Source organism: Triturus cristatus, chromosome 11 (assembly GCF_964204655.1).
Source record: "Triturus cristatus chromosome 11, aTriCri1.1, whole genome shotgun sequence".
Classification (NCBI taxonomy): domain Eukaryota; kingdom Metazoa; phylum Chordata; class Amphibia; order Caudata; family Salamandridae; genus Triturus; species Triturus cristatus.
Genome location: NC_140594.1, coordinates 959,014,847 through 959,034,153, shown reverse-complemented (window position 1 = coordinate 959,034,153; position 19,307 = coordinate 959,014,847).

Here is a 19,307-nt window from a genome sequence, read left to right as displayed (position 1 = left end):
CTATGTACTTTAGGTGCATAACCCATTTGGATAGGATCACCTTATTGGCCCCTGTACAGTGTACCTTAGGTACCCAGGGCATAGGTGTACCCTAGGCCTACCAGGGGCTGCAGCATGTATTATGCCACCCCTGGCCTGGCCTTCCATTATGACACAACTGGCTGATCACTCAGGTGGTGTAATCACCCCTTGCTTAGGTGTAGTATTCCTATATCTACCTTATATATAGACACATGTGTACCTATCAGCCACTCCTATGGCAGGCCTTAACAATCCTGGAGGCAGAGTGCTTGGTAACATGTGAGAGGGTGCTCTAGCATGAGCTGAGCCTGTCTGCAGCTTTCGGAACCATGTTGTGGTAAATAAAAATTCCTTTACCGGGACTGAATTTGATACAGAAACATTATAAAATAGCTCGGTAAAATGAGAGGCAGAATCCGTGATATTAGAGTTTCGGAATGGGCTTTATTCCAATAATCGATTATAATCGGATGCTTCAAGTTCCATCACCACGGGGGTTCAGGAAGTGAAGTACATACTTTATTGACAAGAAGTAACTTTTATAGTACATACATTATAATGAAGTGAATACAGTAGGCGTAACAATTGATAAGGACATTGACGTTTGGTCTGCGTAACCGAAAATGGGTGTAATAATGAGTAAAAAGAAACATGATTGGTTATGATGTAATACATAGGTGGATCTATAAGATAATACTTGGCATAGATGCGCGCGCAGCAGTATGACGTGTAATTGACGTGTAACTAGGGGGTGACGGGGACTTGACATTTAGCTCTATATGTGGAGACGAGAAGTCTGGGGGGTCAAGTCAACCTAATCCCAAATCATATCTAGCATCCTATGTTTAAAGAACTATGTTATCCACAAAAGAAGGACTCTCGGACAGAATCTATTCTATACTAACTGTGCGTGCGTGTACAAGCGTCTAAGTGTCTACACTGAATGCGAGGGGGTAGGAATATTCCATGGTGACAGGGCTATGAATTACTTGCATGAGGACAGAGAAGTTGGGCCTTTTTGCTTGGTAACTGGAAGAATGTTTACTTAAACTACTAGGCAGGAATGCATCGGCTGAGGGGGAAGCAGATAATTCGAAGGTGAAATACAGTTCTTGGCAGAGAGTAGGCTGATGTCAGGCTTCGTGAGCCGCGCAGAGAATGAGACAAAGTTCATGGTCACAGATGCAGGCTCGGACTGGAGCTTTCAGAGGCAGAAGGCAAGAGGAGTTTTGATGACAGAATCAGGGCCTACTTGCCTGGACTGTAAAGTGGCATAAGTGAACCATATAAAGCCGGTGGCCTTTCATATTTAGGAATGGAATATCCGGCCTATTCATGGCGGATCTGTCAAAGGACATGTTGACGGTGGACGCACATGTGTTTGCGTCTTCATAACTGGAACTGGAGGGAAACATACATGTACTTGTGACATGCACATGGGACCGTTGGGGTCCAAGATAGGGGACATAACTGACCAGAAAAATCCATATTTCCACATTCCCTCCTTGTCCCCTACTTGCCCTTCAAGAGATATCAATCTTCATCAATCCATTGATCTGTTCATATAGCATCATTTGTTCTTCTTTCTTCTTCCGGGATCTTGAATGAAAATCTTGATGTGGAATGCACGATGTGGCACACAGACCACAAATCGCTGGTCCACATTGTAGACATAGACAGCAACTGAATAGTATGAGGAGGCCAATACCTAGGAAGGATAAAACTCTCCATCCCCAGGCTGATACCGCATTCCAAAACCAACTGGACCAAGTCCAAGTGCCTGGGTTCTGGTGTATCTGGCTTACAATCTTATGAAGGCGAGTGATGGCTTTATATACAGATGGCGAATTTTCTGGTATGAATACGCAGCAGCTTGATCCGATGACCCTACAAGCTCCGCCCCTATCAGCCAGGATGACGTCAAGGACAAGACGATTTTGAAGCACAACAATCCGCATAGCAGACTGCTCTTCCGTTAAATTGCCTAAGGCGGAAATAGTCTCATTCACTACTGCTTCAAGGGTTCTAGTTAATCTACGTATCAGCTTACTGTTAGTAACAGTACCTATATAGGGAAAGATGCCTTTATTAAAATCTACATACTTGTCCCATGCCGTCTCAGTGTAATCGACAATGGGGAGATCTCTCCGTTCTCTGTTGTGTACTAAATGAATATTTCTGTAATAATCAGGAGGAGCTAGGAAAACAGGTGGCAAAAGGAATGCAATGTAGCAGGTACCATCCCAATCTAGGGGTAGACGCATATATGCAGTCTGACCACATATAAAGTAGGAGTGGCGAGAAGCTCTAAATGAAGATTTTCCTTGATCACTGAATTCTACTATAGTAGTGCATTTACTATGGCCCATATGTATGGAACCAACCTTTCTTACACACAATTCACCCTTTGCTGGAAATACTGACATGGTGGGTAAGACTAGTTCAATTTCAGATACGACATTTAGAATCATGAGATTAGGTGTAAAATTACCTAATCCATATACTTCATTTTCTAGATCAGTTCCTGTTCTTTTGGGGCGACCCTCCTTGTCAGGGTAACAGACCTTGAGTAAAGCTAGGTTCAGATTTCCCCATACCCAATGATCTCGGTAAACTGCTGTGTCTGAGTCTATGGAATTAATTAAGCTAAACCATGCTCCACAGGAGCCATTATGTGTAAATGGATGTGGAAAGAAAGGCAGGACTCCTTCATAATTCTGATAGGGAGGGAGTCGGCCACACACCCAACAATTGGTGGCATTACTAGTCTGATGGGAATGATGTAACATACTAATGAAAGTGTTATTGCGCAGCGCAAGTCTATAAGACAATTCATGCGGAGGTAAGTCACTAAAAGAATGTTCAGCAGCAACATTATAAACATGTCTAGAAATAGGGTAATATATGTGCAACAACATACTTGTAATGATTATTAAAAGACTTAATAAAAACAAAATTAATAATGTCACTATGCAGTGGCTACGCAGTGATTTACAATACGCCTGTCGTTTCAACATTTTTCGGGTATTTTCTCTACTCAGGTCCAAGGGATACATGTCAGAGACAATTCAACCGCTTCACCTTGGAGAGGACTTAAACAATCAAATTGCTCGACTTGGTGGGCCTAAGCTTTAGTTTGTAATTTTCAGATTTGTTCGGTTCAACAAAAGGGAGTTTTGTATCAGTCTGTGAGGGGGTGCAGGGCACAATGTCTATATCCGAAGATAGTCCATGAAATTTCTTGATGTGGTTTGAATGAATCCAGCCCTTGCGGCCCTCGATCTTCACGGCTGTTCTTGTGGTCAACAGGACCAACTTGGGTGCTTTCCACCTGGGCTCCAGCTGAGTCTTTCGGTCGAAATTCCTCACAAATACAAGATTACCCGGAACAACGTCATGGGGTTTCACCTCAGTGTTGTCGGGAAAGGCTGCAGCTACCTGTGAACGAGAAGATTGTAGTGCAGACATCAAGGAAGCCAAGTAATCTGTCAGCATATTACAGTCAATATCAGTTATTTTACGTGGTATAGGCGTCCCCCACATATTCGGTGGTCTACCGAAGATCACCTCATATGGGGATAGCCCTGTTCGAGAGTGTGCTACCATTCTCATGTAAAAGAGTGCAACTGGTAACGCTACTACCCAGTCGACACCTTTCTCTCTGCATATTTTGGACATTCTAATTTTCAGTATCTGGTTATGTCTTTCTACGAGACCTGCTGCCTCGGGATGTCGGACACAGTGGAATTTCCACTGATATCCTAACAGAAGTGAAACGTGTTTCATTAATTCGGATGAGAACGGCTGGCCGTTATCTGAGTAAACAGCACGTGGTAAACCGTATCGTGGGAAGAATTCTCGAACCAACTGTTTGGCAGTAGTCGGGGCAGTGTAATCTGAAACCGGGTATGCCTCCGTCCAACGGGACAGAGCGCAGACAACTACGAGAACATATTTGAATCCTCGACATCGTTCCATCTGGATATAGTCCATCTGGAGTACTTCAAAAGGATGATTAGGAGTATGAAATCCACCCTGTTCTACGGGAACGCTTTTTCCTGGGTTGAACTGACAACAGATCATACAGGTACGGACCTTTTGTTTTGCTGCTGCTCGTAAATGTTTATTGAACCAAATGTGTTGAATGCTGTCTAGCATAGCTTTTTCTCCTAGATGTGCTGGACTATGTATAGTGTTAATTATAACTTGGACCATTGAATCAGGAAGGAACCATACAGACTTTTCCTTCATCATCCATCCTTGGTCCGTTTGGATCCCTCCTAATTCAGTCCATTTCTTTATTTCGTCTGGTGTAGCATGTGTCTGTATGTCAATTACGTCAAGAGTAGGATCTTTAACTGTCATACAATGTGTCGGTGTCGGGACTATTGTCTTTGTCATGTCGGGGGTTTGAGTTTGAGCAGTCAGTTTAGCTGTTCTGTCGGCTAGATCATTGCCTTGGGAAATGATATCAGTAACCTTCGTATGGGCCTTACATTTCATAATTGATATTTCAGTGGGTAGATGTATTGCATCTAATAATGCATGAATGAGGGGTCCGTGCTGAATGTGGGCACCGTGGGAAGTTAAATAACCTCTCTCTCGCCACAGCACGCCGAAGTCATGTACAACTCCGAATGCATAACGTGAGTCAGTGTATATGTTGACTTTTTTATTCGTGGCTTGAATACAGGCTTGTGTCAGAGCGATAAGTTCTGCGGCTTGAGCTGACAAAGTATTTATACGATTAGTTGCAATGACTTCAGTATCTGTTGTGACTGCGTAGGCGGCTACTAACTCTCCTGTACTTGTTCTCCTGCATGAACCATCTACATACAAGGTCAGGTCTGGATCTGACAATGGGACATCTGTCAAGTCTTGTCTGGGTTTTGTCGTTATAGTAATAACTTCAATACAGTCGTGGGCTAGTGGGTCTGTTCCGACTACTGGTAAAAGTGTGGCAGGATTCAATGTGTTACAGCGTCTGATTTCTATATGTGGCTGAAACAATGTAAGCTCGTATCCTGTAAGTCGCGCTATAGTCAAGTGTTGTGTTTGCGTTCTATTTACAAGAACCTCTACTGCGTGTGGTACTTGAACTGTCAATGGATGTCCTAGAACTATGGCATCGCTTTGTCTGATTGCTAAAGCTGTTGCTGCTACTGATTTTAGGCATGCAGGCAAAGCCTGAGCTACGGGATCTAATGTACTAGAAAAATAAGCACATGGTTTGTGTGCTCCTGCTTGTTCCTGTGTGAGTACCGACAAGGCAGTACCTTCGCGCTCTGTAACAAAAAGTGTAAACTGTTTTCTGTAACATGGCGTTGCTAAAACGGGTGCTTGACATAAAGCTTTCTTTAAGCTTTCAAAAGCTTGTGTGTGTTCCTGAGTCCAAGGGAGAACAGTCGATGTGGCTGCCTCCTGTGTGGTTAACTGAATGAGGGGTTTTGCTAGAAATGCATACTGAGGGATCCACTGCCTACAATATGAAGTGAGGCCTATGAAAGCCCGCACCTCCTTTTGTGTCTTGGGTATTGACATGTTAGCTATCAACTGAATGCGGTCGGGTGTAAGCTGCCTTCCCTCCTTGTCCAGCGAGTGTCCAAGATAAACAACTCGCTGGACACAGAATTGCAGCTTAGAAGGGGACACCTTGTGCCCTTTTTCGGCTAGAAATTGTAAAACTGTCAGTGATGCTTTTTCACATTCGGGTTCGCTTCGGGCGGTGATCAGCAGATCATCGACGTATTGAAGCAAGGCGGTGTTAACTGGCATGTGGATACTGTCAAGTTCTCGTTTCAGTGCTTGGCTATAGATGCTGGGGCTTTCTGTAAATCCTTGAGGTGCGCGGGTGAATTTAAAGCTACGCCCATTTAAACTAAATCCGAACAAATATTGACTTTCCGGATCTATTGGGACGCTGAAAAAGGCATTTTTGAGATCAATTACAGTAAAGAATGTTGCTTCGGAATCAATAGCTGTCAATAATGACGAGATATCTGGGACCACAGGAAATTGTGGCACAATGCATTTGTTTAACTCGCGCAGATCAATAACCAATCGATATACTGGCGGCGCTGTAGGATCTGTTCGTTTAAGAATCGGAATTATCGGTGAATTACATACATTGGAGTCTGTTTCTACAACTACTCCTTGGGCAATGAGCTCGTCAATGATTTGTAGTAAAGCCGCTACAGCATCTGGTGGTAGCTTGTATTGTCGCATTCGTGGTAGCACCACTCCTGCCTTTAGCGTGACTCGATATGGTGTAATATTCATGCAACCAACATCAGTAGGGCCTTGTGCCCATAGATGTGTAGGTAAAGTCTGCAGTCGGGGATCCATGTCTCTAGATACATAGTGACCTTTAAAATCACGTAAAAACAACCTTACTCCTTCCGGAGAACAACATATTATGGCTCCTAGGGCTTTCAACGTTTTTATTCCTAACAAGTTTTCTGGACATGATTTAGTAAGCAATAGATCTGTAGTTCGGGTCAGAGGTCCTATCGTAAGTGGAAGAGGCTGTGACACTTCATTAACAATAGGTTTTCCTGAAAAACCAAGGGAAATATTCTGTGAGCCTGAGAGGGGTGCCCCTGGAACTTCACTACGTTTTATAGTTGTTCGACTTGCCCCTGTATCGAGTAAAAATTTTCTATCTTGACCTAATAATTTACTATGTACATAAGGTCCTTCTTGATCTACAGGAATCTCGATGAGGGGTAAGTCAACTTCCCTCTCTAGGCTAGTTCATGCGTAACGCTGATACTCGGGATATTCATACTGTGCGGTCTGATACATTTGTCGTGTTGTTGTCTGTGTGGCAGCAACAGGCAACGGTGGTGCAGCTGGCACAAACTGTATTGGCTGTTGTGCGGCTGGCATGGCCTGGGCATGCTGCGGAGCTCCTTGTTCATTCTGATCTTGTCTTAGTGGCCGTGATCTTTCTTGTGTTTTACCTATGGCGATATTATGTTTTAGCACTGGACAATCGTGTACGTAATGACCTGGCTTTTTACAATAATTGCATGTCCCTTTTACAGGTCCTGCTGAATCGGAATGTGTCATACCCTTTTTATGTCCTTCAGCTGGAACTGTCTGGGAAACTAGCATTTTCATTTTCGTGTCTTTCATGCGTCTGTGTTCATGTTCTTGTTCCTCTCTAATTCTATTGTGGTGGTACTGTAACATTTGTAACATTTGTGTTGGAGTGTTACCTTGCCAGGTACTCTCGAATTTTAATACTCTATTCTTTACTGGGGGCAGGGCATTTTCCACTAATTTTGTTACAAACAGATGCGGGTATGATTCGCTACTTGCTTTTATGCCACTATTTATAGCAAAACATTTCTCGAATCGGGCATAGTAATCGCTAGTGTCTTCATCTTGCTTCTGTTTACAGGCTGAAATTGTACCCCAATCTTCCTTTTTCGTAGTTAATAAACGTGGCAGTACCTGTACTAGTAGACCTGGTAGTGCTTTAGTTTTGTCCCCAAGCCCCGAACCTGGACCTCGGGCCCTTTCTTCTGCTTCTAATGCTGACCATTCTATCTTTTGGTCACCTACCTCCCACTCTTTTTCCTTGAGTTTCTCATAAATGCCAGCAGGCATCAACACCTTTAATATTGTCATGATGTCGGGGTAGGTATACTCTCCCATGAGTAACATGTCTTTAATTTCTCGGTGAAAACCCGCTGGGTCTTTGTCATGACTGGGTACCACTTTCTTCATTTCTAACAATTCTATTTTCGATATGGGCGTATATACGAATACGCGTTTAAACTGATTGTCCTCGCCTTTTATTGGGTGTACTTCTCGTAAGGGATTCTGTCTATCCAGGTGATACGTAGTTCTTTCCTTGACAGGCAATGAGACATGTTCTGAGCATACAAAAAGAATATACTGCTTTCTTGATACTAGAATTTCTTTAATTAATTTAGTACCTGGACCTCTCCATTTATTCATAAGCAATTCAGTCAATATGTCAGGTAAGGGACCAGGGTCCGAATGCTGACTCTGATATAGTATAATGAGTTGTTGAATCATATAAATCCCAGCTAACCTCTGCTCATCTGGGGTGAGATTCAAAAATGTGCGTACTACTGTCTCATCACTATATTTTCCGGGACTGTCCACCCAATGAACAGCTGCCCTTGCTAAATCTTGTTCATCCATAGAATCGAGAAAATGATAACCCCTTCGTTCTCGGAGTAGTTTGTCGGCGGTTTGAAACGAATGCTCGTTAGACCTTATGTTAATTATAGGTATTTGGAAATTCCTGTCATTATCTGGACATATTGGACGTATTTGGTCAGTATGCCATCTAGTCTGATTCCTATTACAAGATCTTCCTCTACCTACATAGGCTATGGTGTCCGACTGTCCTGCGGGCAGTCCTGACCCTTCTTCCTCGCTTTGCTCGAACTCGTCTGTCTCTAATCTCTCTTCGTGTAGGCGTTCTATTTCTTTACGGATCTTTCGGCACATGGCTATTATACAATTTTGCTTATCGTGTCTCCCTTCTGATATATTCTGGCTCCATTTTGTAAGAATTTTCATTGCTTCCGGATCTACCCCCGGTCGGTCTTGATTTCTGATCACACAGTTTATGAGGAAACGTAACAGTTCCCCCTGTATCTCTACTTTCTGGTATTCCATAGCTCTGTTAATACATTCTGGATCTCGCCCTGTTTGAACAAAATGATATATTTTATCTAGATGCGCAGTCATTCCTGGTAGCTTCGCTAAATACCCTGCGGCTCGTCTGATACGTAATGATGCCAGGATCATTTCGTCCTCTTTACCGAGCACCGGGTCAAATCTACAATCTATAAGAAGTTCCTTAAGCGTACGATCACTTACGAATTTGGGTGTACGTGAATGCGCTGACTCTTGAAAAATAAGTTTATTTATTCTAGGTGGCGTGGAAAAAATATTGGTAGCACCTCCCGTGGCCCCGTCTGGGGCGTCGGGTGTGAAAGGATTCGTCGAACGTGACACTGCAACTATAGGCGTGGACTCAGCTATAGAAGTACCTGTAGGAACAGATGCAGAAACAGATGTGCTTGCCGGAACTTGTGACTCGATTTGTTGCTGTAGGGATACGGGTGCTGGATCTTGGCGTTGGACCTCCCTGGTATGTGGTCTACGTGGGGCGGAATTAGCATACTCGGGAGCTGCGTCATCTAAATATGAGGAAAGAAAAACATCCTCTGCGGTTCTAGGATGCCCCTTAGGATGTACCTTGATTGGGAATAATGGGGGTGGCAAGTCTTTCGGTATCTCTGGAGTAGCCTTAGGTAATCCTTCGGCCAGAAGGGGATACATACCATTCATAAGGGCATTTCTTTGTCTGTCTACTTGCTCTGATTTCACTCGGATACCTTCCTCAATTAATAGATTCTCTCGAACTTTGCTTGAACTTTCTTTACTCTTCTCTTCCTGTCTACGTGCTTTTTCTGTACGTCTATGAGATTCTTTACGCCATAACTCAACGGCGTCTTTCTGTGACTGTCTGACTTTCCTTTTCCATAACTCCTCCTCGACTTTCATGATGCACTCTGCATCCCAGGTCCCCGCTGTGGGCCACCTCTGACTTTCTGGTAATCCCTTGGTGTAGTCTACCCATAAATCAAGAAATAATATAGCGTCTAAGCCATGTTTGTGATACATAAAGTGCCCTGGAGTGTCCCTAGGAGGAATAGGGACGGCTTCTTCGAGAACCCCTTTTCTGGTAGTGATCTGTCTTAATTTCGAAAAGAGCGGCATATTGAGAACTGACCTTATACTTGATTTTGACCTGATACTTGAATTTGAACAGACTTAATACAATAAACACGATAATGAACAGTCATTCATACCACGATATACAGAACATACTTAAACACTTTAAACATTAAACATTAAACCTTTAACTGAAACAACAATGATGATCATCTGCATAACTAAATCACCATGCTTAATTCTTGACACTTACTAGATACTTCGGAACACTTGATATACTGCTAAACAGTACAGATACACTGCTAAAACAGTGCAGACCGGATTTGTGTACCCAAACCCGTCTTGACCGGCACAACCTATGTGCACGTCAGAAATGCCTCCCCAGCAATGGTACTCACCGGGTAGCTTCGGAAACGGAAGGCCTCAGTAACTTGAACTTGAACCGGACTGGACTCGACTCGACTCGACTCGTCGGACACTGGGCTTGACTTCGGACTGGTGGGTCTCTGTATACCTCGGATCTTGCTCTCTCAGCTAGGCTCTGGTCGGGATACTTCGCACTTCTCACCGCCTCGTCTGGGTGTTGATCGCAGTCTCAGTCGCCCCCGCTTGACCGGAGGGAGATACAGGAAATCCTGCTGGTACGCGTTATTGTCCGTCCAGCTGTGGCAGGAGACCGGGCCTGCAACTCACCGCCGGCGCGTGAGATGAGAAAGTGTCCCTGTTCGGGCGCCATCATGTGGTAAATAAAAATTCCTTTACCGGGACTGAATTTGATACAGAAACATTATAAAATAGCTCGGTAAAATGAGAGGCAGAATCCGTGATATTAGAGTTTCGGAATGGGCTTTATTCCAATAATCGATTATAATCGGATGCTTCAAGTTCCATCACCACGGGGGTTCAGGAAGTGAAGTACATACTTTATTGACAAGAAGTAACTTTTATAGTACATACATTATAATGAAGTGAATACAGTAGGCGTAACAATTGATAAGGACATTGACGTTTGGTCTGCGTAACCGAAAATGGGTGTAATAATGAGTAAAAAGAAACATGATTGGTTATGATGTAATACATAGGTGGATCTATAAGATAATACTTGGCATAGATGCGCGCGCAGCAGTATGACGTGTAATTGACGTGTAACTAGGGGGTGACGGGGACTTGACATTTAGCTCTATATGTGGAGACGAGAAGTCTGGGGGGTCAAGTCAACCTAATCCCAAATCATATCTAGCATCCTATGTTTAAAGAACTATGTTATCCACAAAAGAAGGACTCTCGGACAGAATCTATTCTATACTAACTGTGCGTGCGTGTACAAGCGTCTAAGTGTCTACACTGAATGCGAGGGGGTAGGAATATTCCATGGTGACAGGGCTATGAATTACTTGCATGAGGACAGAGAAGTTGGGCCTTTTTGCTTGGTAACTGGAAGAATGTTTACTTAAACTACTAGGCAGGAATGCATCGGCTGAGGGGGAAGCAGATAATTCGAAGGTGAAATACAGTTCTTGGCAGAGAGTAGGCTGATGTCAGGCTTCGTGAGCCGCGCAGAGAATGAGACAAAGTTCATGGTCACAGATGCAGGCTCGGACTGGAGCTTTCAGAGGCAGAAGGCAAGAGGAGTTTTGATGACAGAATCAGGGCCTACTTGCCTGGACTGTAAAGTGGCATAAGTGAACCATATAAAGCCGGTGGCCTTTCATATTTAGGAATGGAATATCCGGCCTATTCATGGCGGATCTGTCAAAGGACATGTTGACGGTGGACGCACATGTGTTTGCGTCTTCATAACTGGAACTGGAGGGAAACATACATGTACTTGTGACATGCACATGGGACCGTTGGGGTCCAAGATAGGGGACATAACTGACCAGAAAAATCCATATTTCCACATTGTCCTTATAGCTGTTCTATGATATAGCCTACCATATACTCTTAAAGTGCCTTATAATCTTAAACGGTTATGGTAACTATGGTTTGGCTTTATCAAAACATGTTGTGTAAGGTGTCTAACACTTTGGAATAATACCCCCATCCCATTTCTGGAGATGAGTATATTATCCCTTCCTTCTAGAGGGAGAAGACATGTTGCAACCTACTTACCCGGTTAAAGTTAACCAGAGCCCCAGCATCACAAAATGGATGCTGCTGCCACGACACAAGTCTGACCTCCTGCTGCTGGGAGTGATCCCGGCACGGGAGGCTTGGACAATAGGTTTCCTGCCTTGGGAGGTGCGAGCACCACCCCAGCACGGCCTTAGTGTATTGGGGCAGGGAGGGATGAAAGAAACGAGACACTGCCTGGGGCACACAAGGTGTCCCATGCATAGTCCAGTTCAAACCGGTGCTGGGGCACTCCAGCCCCAGTCCTGGCGCGAAACTGGACAAAGGGAAGGGGGTGTAACCACCCCCCTCCCAGCTCCCACCCATAAGGCGTGACCTAGCAGGCAACCCAGCCCCCCAGATTAGTATAAGTGTGGTAGCTGATTATCCTGAACCTGCATCTTGAAAAGAAACTCTGGACCTTCGACATTCAACGAAAGAAGAAGACTGAAGAATCTCCCTTGTAGCCAAGGAGTGGCTACCCTGTGCAAACAGGCACCATCAAGAGACTTACCCTTTGCTTTGCTGAAGTTCTACGAGGGACCGACTGCAGAGCCCGACCAGAGCCTTGACTTCCAGACTTCTCCGACCCTGATCCATATCCACAGCCGAGCTGAGATCCGTGGAGGCGACGAGAGACGTGGGACCGGCTACCTGGGAAAAGTGGCGAGTATCTTCCAGCGCAGCTTCTGAGGCACCCTCGAAGTTGTGCACCGGGGATTGAGAAGCCCCAACCCCAAGCACCATCTGCACCGAAGATCAGCCCCTTACACTCCACGAGTCCTGCGTGGGGCCCTTCTGCATTTTTCTGCTTGCCGCATCTGTCCGGTTGCTTGCCCGTTGGCTAGCGGCCTTTTTGACGACACACCTTTGAATTTCCGCTGCTGGTTTGGCTCCTCCAGACTGGCTCTTGCTCCTCTGCAAAAGAGAGGCACCCCAGACCTTCCTGGTCTGCAACAGAAGCAAGTCCTCCTTTCTTCGTGGGTTCCGCTTGCCAAGGCTTGGTGAGTCCTAGTTCGACTTTGAAGCCGCCGACAGCAAGAGCCTTTGTGGGACAGCTCGCCTCCTGGTCCTGGTCGTTCTCGACGTCTCCTGGTACCCGTGGCTGCTGCGACAAGCTTCACCTTTCACTTGCAATCTTCACGACATCGCCTGGTTCCTTCCTGGTTCCACGTGGTCACTGGCTAGTGACCCAGACTCTGTCCGTTCTGCTTGCAGGTATCCTTCCTTCTTGATCCCGGCCTTGGGATCCACCGGACACTCTTCACTGACTGCCTGTCAGCATCTTTCCTTCAGGCATCCATAGGAGTCCACGACGAAACCCGACGCAAGATCACACCTATGCACCCGCAGCCCGTGGGCTAGCTAACTTTGGTACTCTGGTGCTCATCAGGGTATTGACTATCCTAGTGTCTAAGTTTCAAGTCTCGACTTCCTAGTTACTCCAGAAGTGTCCTAAATCCTAATAATTCTAAACTGTACTATTTCTATCGATTATACGCATTACGCGTGAGTGTTTCCACTCTGCACCTGAATCCCGTGGGCCTCCCACTTCCTAACTGTTGGTAGTGTAGTGTAGCCCCACCGATTGTCTAGGCCTAGGCCTATTCTATTTCCGTGACAGTGGTCCTTATACCACTTCTTTAGTATATGGTTTGCGTGGCCCCTAGGGCCTAACTGTATTACTTACCTGTGTGATTTAATGTATGCTTAATTAAGACTATGTTGTACTTACCTCGAATCTCATAAAGAGTGCTGAGGGTTTGACTAGAATAAACACATTCTATTTTTATATATATCTGTTGTGGTGTCCTTTCATTTGGTATTCAAGGGGTTACATATGGTATCACAGCTGGCTTCACATGCCATTCAGAGTTTAGCCTAAGACTGCTCTTGTCCATGCTCCTACTAGGATAGCTGGTCTATAAGGTTGACTTTACAACCAATCACCATAAGGGTTGTTTGGACTGATACAAGGTGTACACTAGAACTAGTGATATCATATATCAGGCCAACTTCTCACATTGGTGAGCATCGGTTGGGATCTGAGCTTGCTGTTGTAATACCATTGTAAGCTTGAGATACTAAATTGAAAGATCACATAAGATATTGTATAGGTACATATAACATAGTTTATAAGAACTTAAGTCCTACTGGACTTAGTAGTTGTAGGTTGAAGGGCCAAGCACACCCTGACTACAACTACTAGTAGGTGCACACACCACACCCTCACTAGATCATGTCTCTGAGAGGAGATCAGGTTGATTCTCTCTCAGGAGGGGTAGATCCTAGAAAGATCCCCTCTAGATATGATACCCTAACTTTTCAGGAGATGAGACAATTGTGTACCTCCAGAAAGTTAGAAACAGGGTTCAACCCCTACCCTCATTCAGTTAGTAGAGATCCTAGAGGAGTATGATACTCGTAGGGCCTCCCAGGCTGGTACCCTAGGTACAGGTGAGGGTGTACCACTACAGATGATTCAGATGGGACTTCAGATGAGGAGGTAGACAGCCAGAGCAAAGTAGGAAGACTTAGCCAGGCTAACTTAAGCTTACATGGGAGTCTGCATGGGCTCCCCCCATCCAGACCACCAAGTAGGCTTAACCAGAGAAGCAGGAGAGACAGATCCCCTTCAAGGGAATCCATCCACTCCCATGTCTCTAGCATCTCTAATGCCTCTTCACACAGGGGAATGACTTCCCCCCAGAGAAAAGAGCATGAAGCCAGAATGAGGGAAGCTAATCTAAGGATTGAGATGGAAGAACTTGCCCTTGCCAAAGAGAAGCTTGCTCTGGCTAGAGAGCAAAAGTTAAGTGGGTTAGAACCCACTGGTGGCAGCAATATCCCTAAGGATAGAGACAGGAACTATGATAATCGAAACCTGAGCAAGATTGTCCCTCCCTACAAGTGTGGGGATGACATCCACAAATGGATAACTGCTTTGGAGAGGGCTTGCAAAGTACAGCAGGTACCCCAAAGTCAGTGGGCAGCTATCTTGTGGCTCTCCTTCTCTGAGAAAGGTAGAGACAAGCTGAAGATGCTGACAATTACACTGTCCTGAAGAGTGCTCTGATTGATGGGTTTGGACTAACCACTGAACAATACAGGTTGTTGTTCAGGGGTACCCAGAAGACACAGACTCAGGACTGGACTGACTTTGTAGAATGTGCCACTAATGCTCTGGAAGGCTGGCTATTCGGAAGTAAGGTTAAGGACTATACAGGATTGTATAATTTGATCATGAGAGAGCAAATACTTAACAACTGTCAAAACCAGCTACTGCATCAACACCTGATTGATTCTGATCTGACTTCTCCCCAAGAATTGGGAAAGAAGGCAGATAGATGGGTCAGGACTAGAGTTAAGCAGAAAAACCAGAACCAGGGCGGTGATCAGAAAAAGGCAGACCAGAAGGGTAATGATCAGAAACAAAAAGACCAGAATTCTTCACCAGGCCCCCACAAGGCTCAGGGGGAGGGTGGTCCCAAAAAGGATAAGAAGAAAGAGGGCCAAAAGAAACCATGGTGCAACTATTCTAAGTCCAACTCAAATTGGTTTAGTGAGTGCACCAAAAAGGATAAGCCCCCAGCAACCATTGCCCCTAAGGCAACTGTACCCCCTAGTCCAGCTGTAAGTGGTGTTTCCCAGCAAAAGGGTGTAGTAGGGTTAACCCTGGGAACTGAGGAGGATTCTGGCCTAGTCAGGATAACTACTCAGGGTGTTCTGATCTGTGATGGGGACATAGCTTTGTCCTCTACTATAGGCCCCAGTAACCTGAGCAAGTACAGACAGACTCCTTTTATCAATGATAAGATGGCTCAGGCCTACAGGGACACTGGGGCTAGTGTCACAATGGTGACACCTGCCTTTGTGGACCCTGGACAGATCATACTAGGTGAGAACTACCTAGTGACCAACGCTAGCAATGCCACTACCTCCCATAGTGTGGCAATTGTTAACTTCTCCTGGGGAGGGGTAACTGGCCTCAAGAAAGTTGTTGTTAGTTCAGACCTTCCTGTGGAGTGTTTACTGGGCAATGATCTTGAAACTTCAGTTTGGTCTGAAGTGGAGTATAGGACCCATGCAGAAATGCTGGGGATAGATGCACATGTCCTTGCTGTGACTAGGTCACAGGCCAAAAAGTGCACCACTGAACAAGTGCTGGATCCTGGGACAATGGACCAGTCACAAGCCAAGAGAAAGAGCAGTAGGGTAAAGGCTGTGCCTTCCTCCCTGCCTCAGGTAATGGATCAGCCCTCACAGGAGGATGATTCTGAGAGCCCTGAAGGAACTGTCCTAGAAGAACTTGAACCTGATCAGGTTGAGTTTCTTGGGACAGGGGGACCTTCAAGGGCAGATCTGAGGCAGGCACAATTAGACTGCCCCACTCTTGAACCCCTCAGACAGCAGGCTGCTTCTGAGGCTGCAGGGAATGCTCAAGGTACCCATAGAGTGTATTGGGATGAAGGGCTGCTGTATTCAGAGGCTAGAGACCCCAAGCCTGGTGCATCCAGGAGGTTGGTCATACCACTGAAGTTCAGAGGCTTCCTTCTTACCTTGGCCCATGATATTCCCCTTGCAGGACACTTAGGCCAGAACAAGACGTGGGACAGGCTTGTCCCTCACTTTCACTGGCCTCATATGTCAGAAGACACCAAGGAGTTTTGTCGCTCCTGTGTCACCTGCCAAGCCAGTGGCAAATCAGGTGGCACCACAAAGGCCCCCCTCATACCACTACCTGTGGTGGGGGTTCCCTTTGAAAGAGTGGTCATAGATATTGTAGGACCAATGGACCCACAAACAGCATCTGGGCACAGATTCATACTGGTGATAGTGGACCATGCCACCAGGTATCCAGAAGCTATTCCCCTGAGGACCACAACAGCTCCTGTTGTGGCAAGGGCCCTACTTGGAGTATTCTCCAGAGTGGGCTTTCCAAAGGAGGTCATTTCTGACAGAGGTGCCAACTTCATGTCAGGATACTTGACTGCAATGTGGAAGGAGTGTGGTGTGAACTACAAGTTCACCACACCCTATCACCCACAGTGCAATGGGCTTGTTGAGAGATTCAACAAGACCCTAAAGGGAATGATAAAAGGATTAACAGACAAGCTTAGGCGAAGATGGGACATCCTTTTACCCTGCCTTCTGTTTGCTTACAGAGAGGTCCCACAAAAGGGGGTTGGCTACAGCCCTTTTGAGCTTTTGTTTGGGCATCCTGTAAGAGGACCCCTGTGTTTAGTAAGGGAAGGATGGGAGAGACCTCTCAGACAACCCAAACTTGACATAGTGGATTATGTACTTGGTCTCCGCTCCAGGATGGCAGAGTATATGAAGAAGGCTTCTAAAAACCTTGAGGCAAGCCAAGAACTCCAAAAAGCTTGGCATGACCAAAAGGCTGTGCTGACTGTTTACCAGCCAGGGCAGAAAGTGTGGGTGTTGGAGCCAGTGGCCCCAGCAGCACTCCAAGACAAATGGTCTGGACCCCACACTATTGTTGAGAAAAAGGGAGAAGTCACCTACTTGGTGGACCTTGGGACTCCCAGAAGCCCCCACAGGGTGCTTCATGTCAACAGATTGAAGGCATATGTTGACAGGGCAGACATGGGCTTACTCATGGCTACAGATGAGGGGCAGGAGGAAGAGAGTGACCCTCTCCCAGACCTGTTGACTCAGAACCCTGATGATGGCTCAGTTGATGGTATGGTCTTTTCTGACAGCCTCACTGTTCATCAGCAACAGGACTGCAGACAGGTTCTGCAATCCTACAGACATATGTTTTCTCTGACCCCAAGTCAGACCAACTGGTGCACCCATGAGGTGGACACTGGTGACAGTCTGCCTGTGAAGAGTAAAATCTACAGGCAACCTGACCATGTCAGGGACTGCATAACAGTTGAGGTACAAAAGATGTTGGAGCTGGGAGTCATTGAACCTTCAGAGAGCCCCTGGGCTAGTCCTGTAGTTCTTGTGCCAAAACCTCACACCCAAGATGGTAAGAGAGAGATGAGGTTTTGCGTGGACTACATGCTGTCACTAGGACAGATGCCCACCCAATACCTAGGGCAGATGAGCTTATTGACAGACTGGCAGCTGCTAAGTTTTTGAGCACATTTGACCTGACAGCAGGCTACAGGCAAATCAGACTAGCTGAGAATGCAAAGGCCAAAACTGCTTTCTCGACCCGAGGAGGACATTATCAATTTGTGGTAATGCCCTTTGGTTTGAAGAATGCACCTGCCACTTTCCAAAGGTTGGTGAATCAAGTCCTTACAGGCCTGGATGACTACTGTGCAGCTTATCTTGATGATATTGCTGTCTTTAGCTCCACCTGGGAGGATCACCTGGTCCACCTGAGGAATGTTTTAGAGGCCCTGCAAAAGGCAGGCCTTGCTATCAAGGCCACTAAGTGCCAGATAGGGCAGAGCAAGGTTGTGTACCTGGGCCACCTAGTCGGTGGGGGTCAGGTTCAACCACTGGAGAGCAAGATCCAGACCATAAAGGACTGGACTCCTCCAACTACCCAGACTCAGGTCAGAGCTTTCTTGGGCCTGACTGGGTACTACAGAAAGTTTGCTAAGAACTATGGGTCCATTGTGACACCACTTAATGACTTGACCTCCAAGAAGATGCCAAAGAAAGTTCAGTGGACAGTGAGCTGTCAAAAAGCATTTGATGACCTGAAGCAGGCCATGTGCAGTGCACCTATTCTGAAAAGTCCAGACTACTCCAAAGAGTTTATTGTCCAGACAGATGCTTCTGAGTTGGGTGTGGGAGCTGTTCTTTCACAACTGAATGTAGATGGTCAAGACCAGCCCATTGCTTTTATAAGTAGAAGGCTGACCCCTAGAGAGAAACGTTGGTCAGCTATTGAGAGGGAGGCCTTTGCTGTGGTTTGGGTCCTGAAGAAGCTGAGGCCATACTTGTTTCGCACTCACTTCAAGATTCAGACAGACCATAAGCCCCTCTTGTGGCTAAATCAGATGAAGGGTGAAAATCCCAAACTTCTTAGGTGGTCCATTTCCCCACAGGGGATGGACTTCACAGTGGAACATAGACCTGGGACTGACCATGCCAATGCAGATGGACTCTCCAGATATTTCCACTTAGAACATGAAGACTCAACTGGTCAAGGTTAGTTTAATGTCCCTAAGTTTGGGGGGGGGTTGTGTAGGAGAGTAGGGTCTGCTTTCTATGTTCACCCCCACTTTTTGCTTTTTGCTTTACTGGTTTTCGACTTAGATGTGGCTGTGGGCCTGCTAATCAGACCCACAGCCCTGCTGTTCTCTCTCTAAATTAATACTATGTACTTTAGGTGCATAACCCATTTGGATAGGATCACCTTATTGGCCCCTGTACAGTGTACCTTAGGTACCCAGGGCATAGGTGTACCCTAGGCCTACCAGGGGCTGCAGCATGTATTATGCCACCCCTGGCCTGGCCTT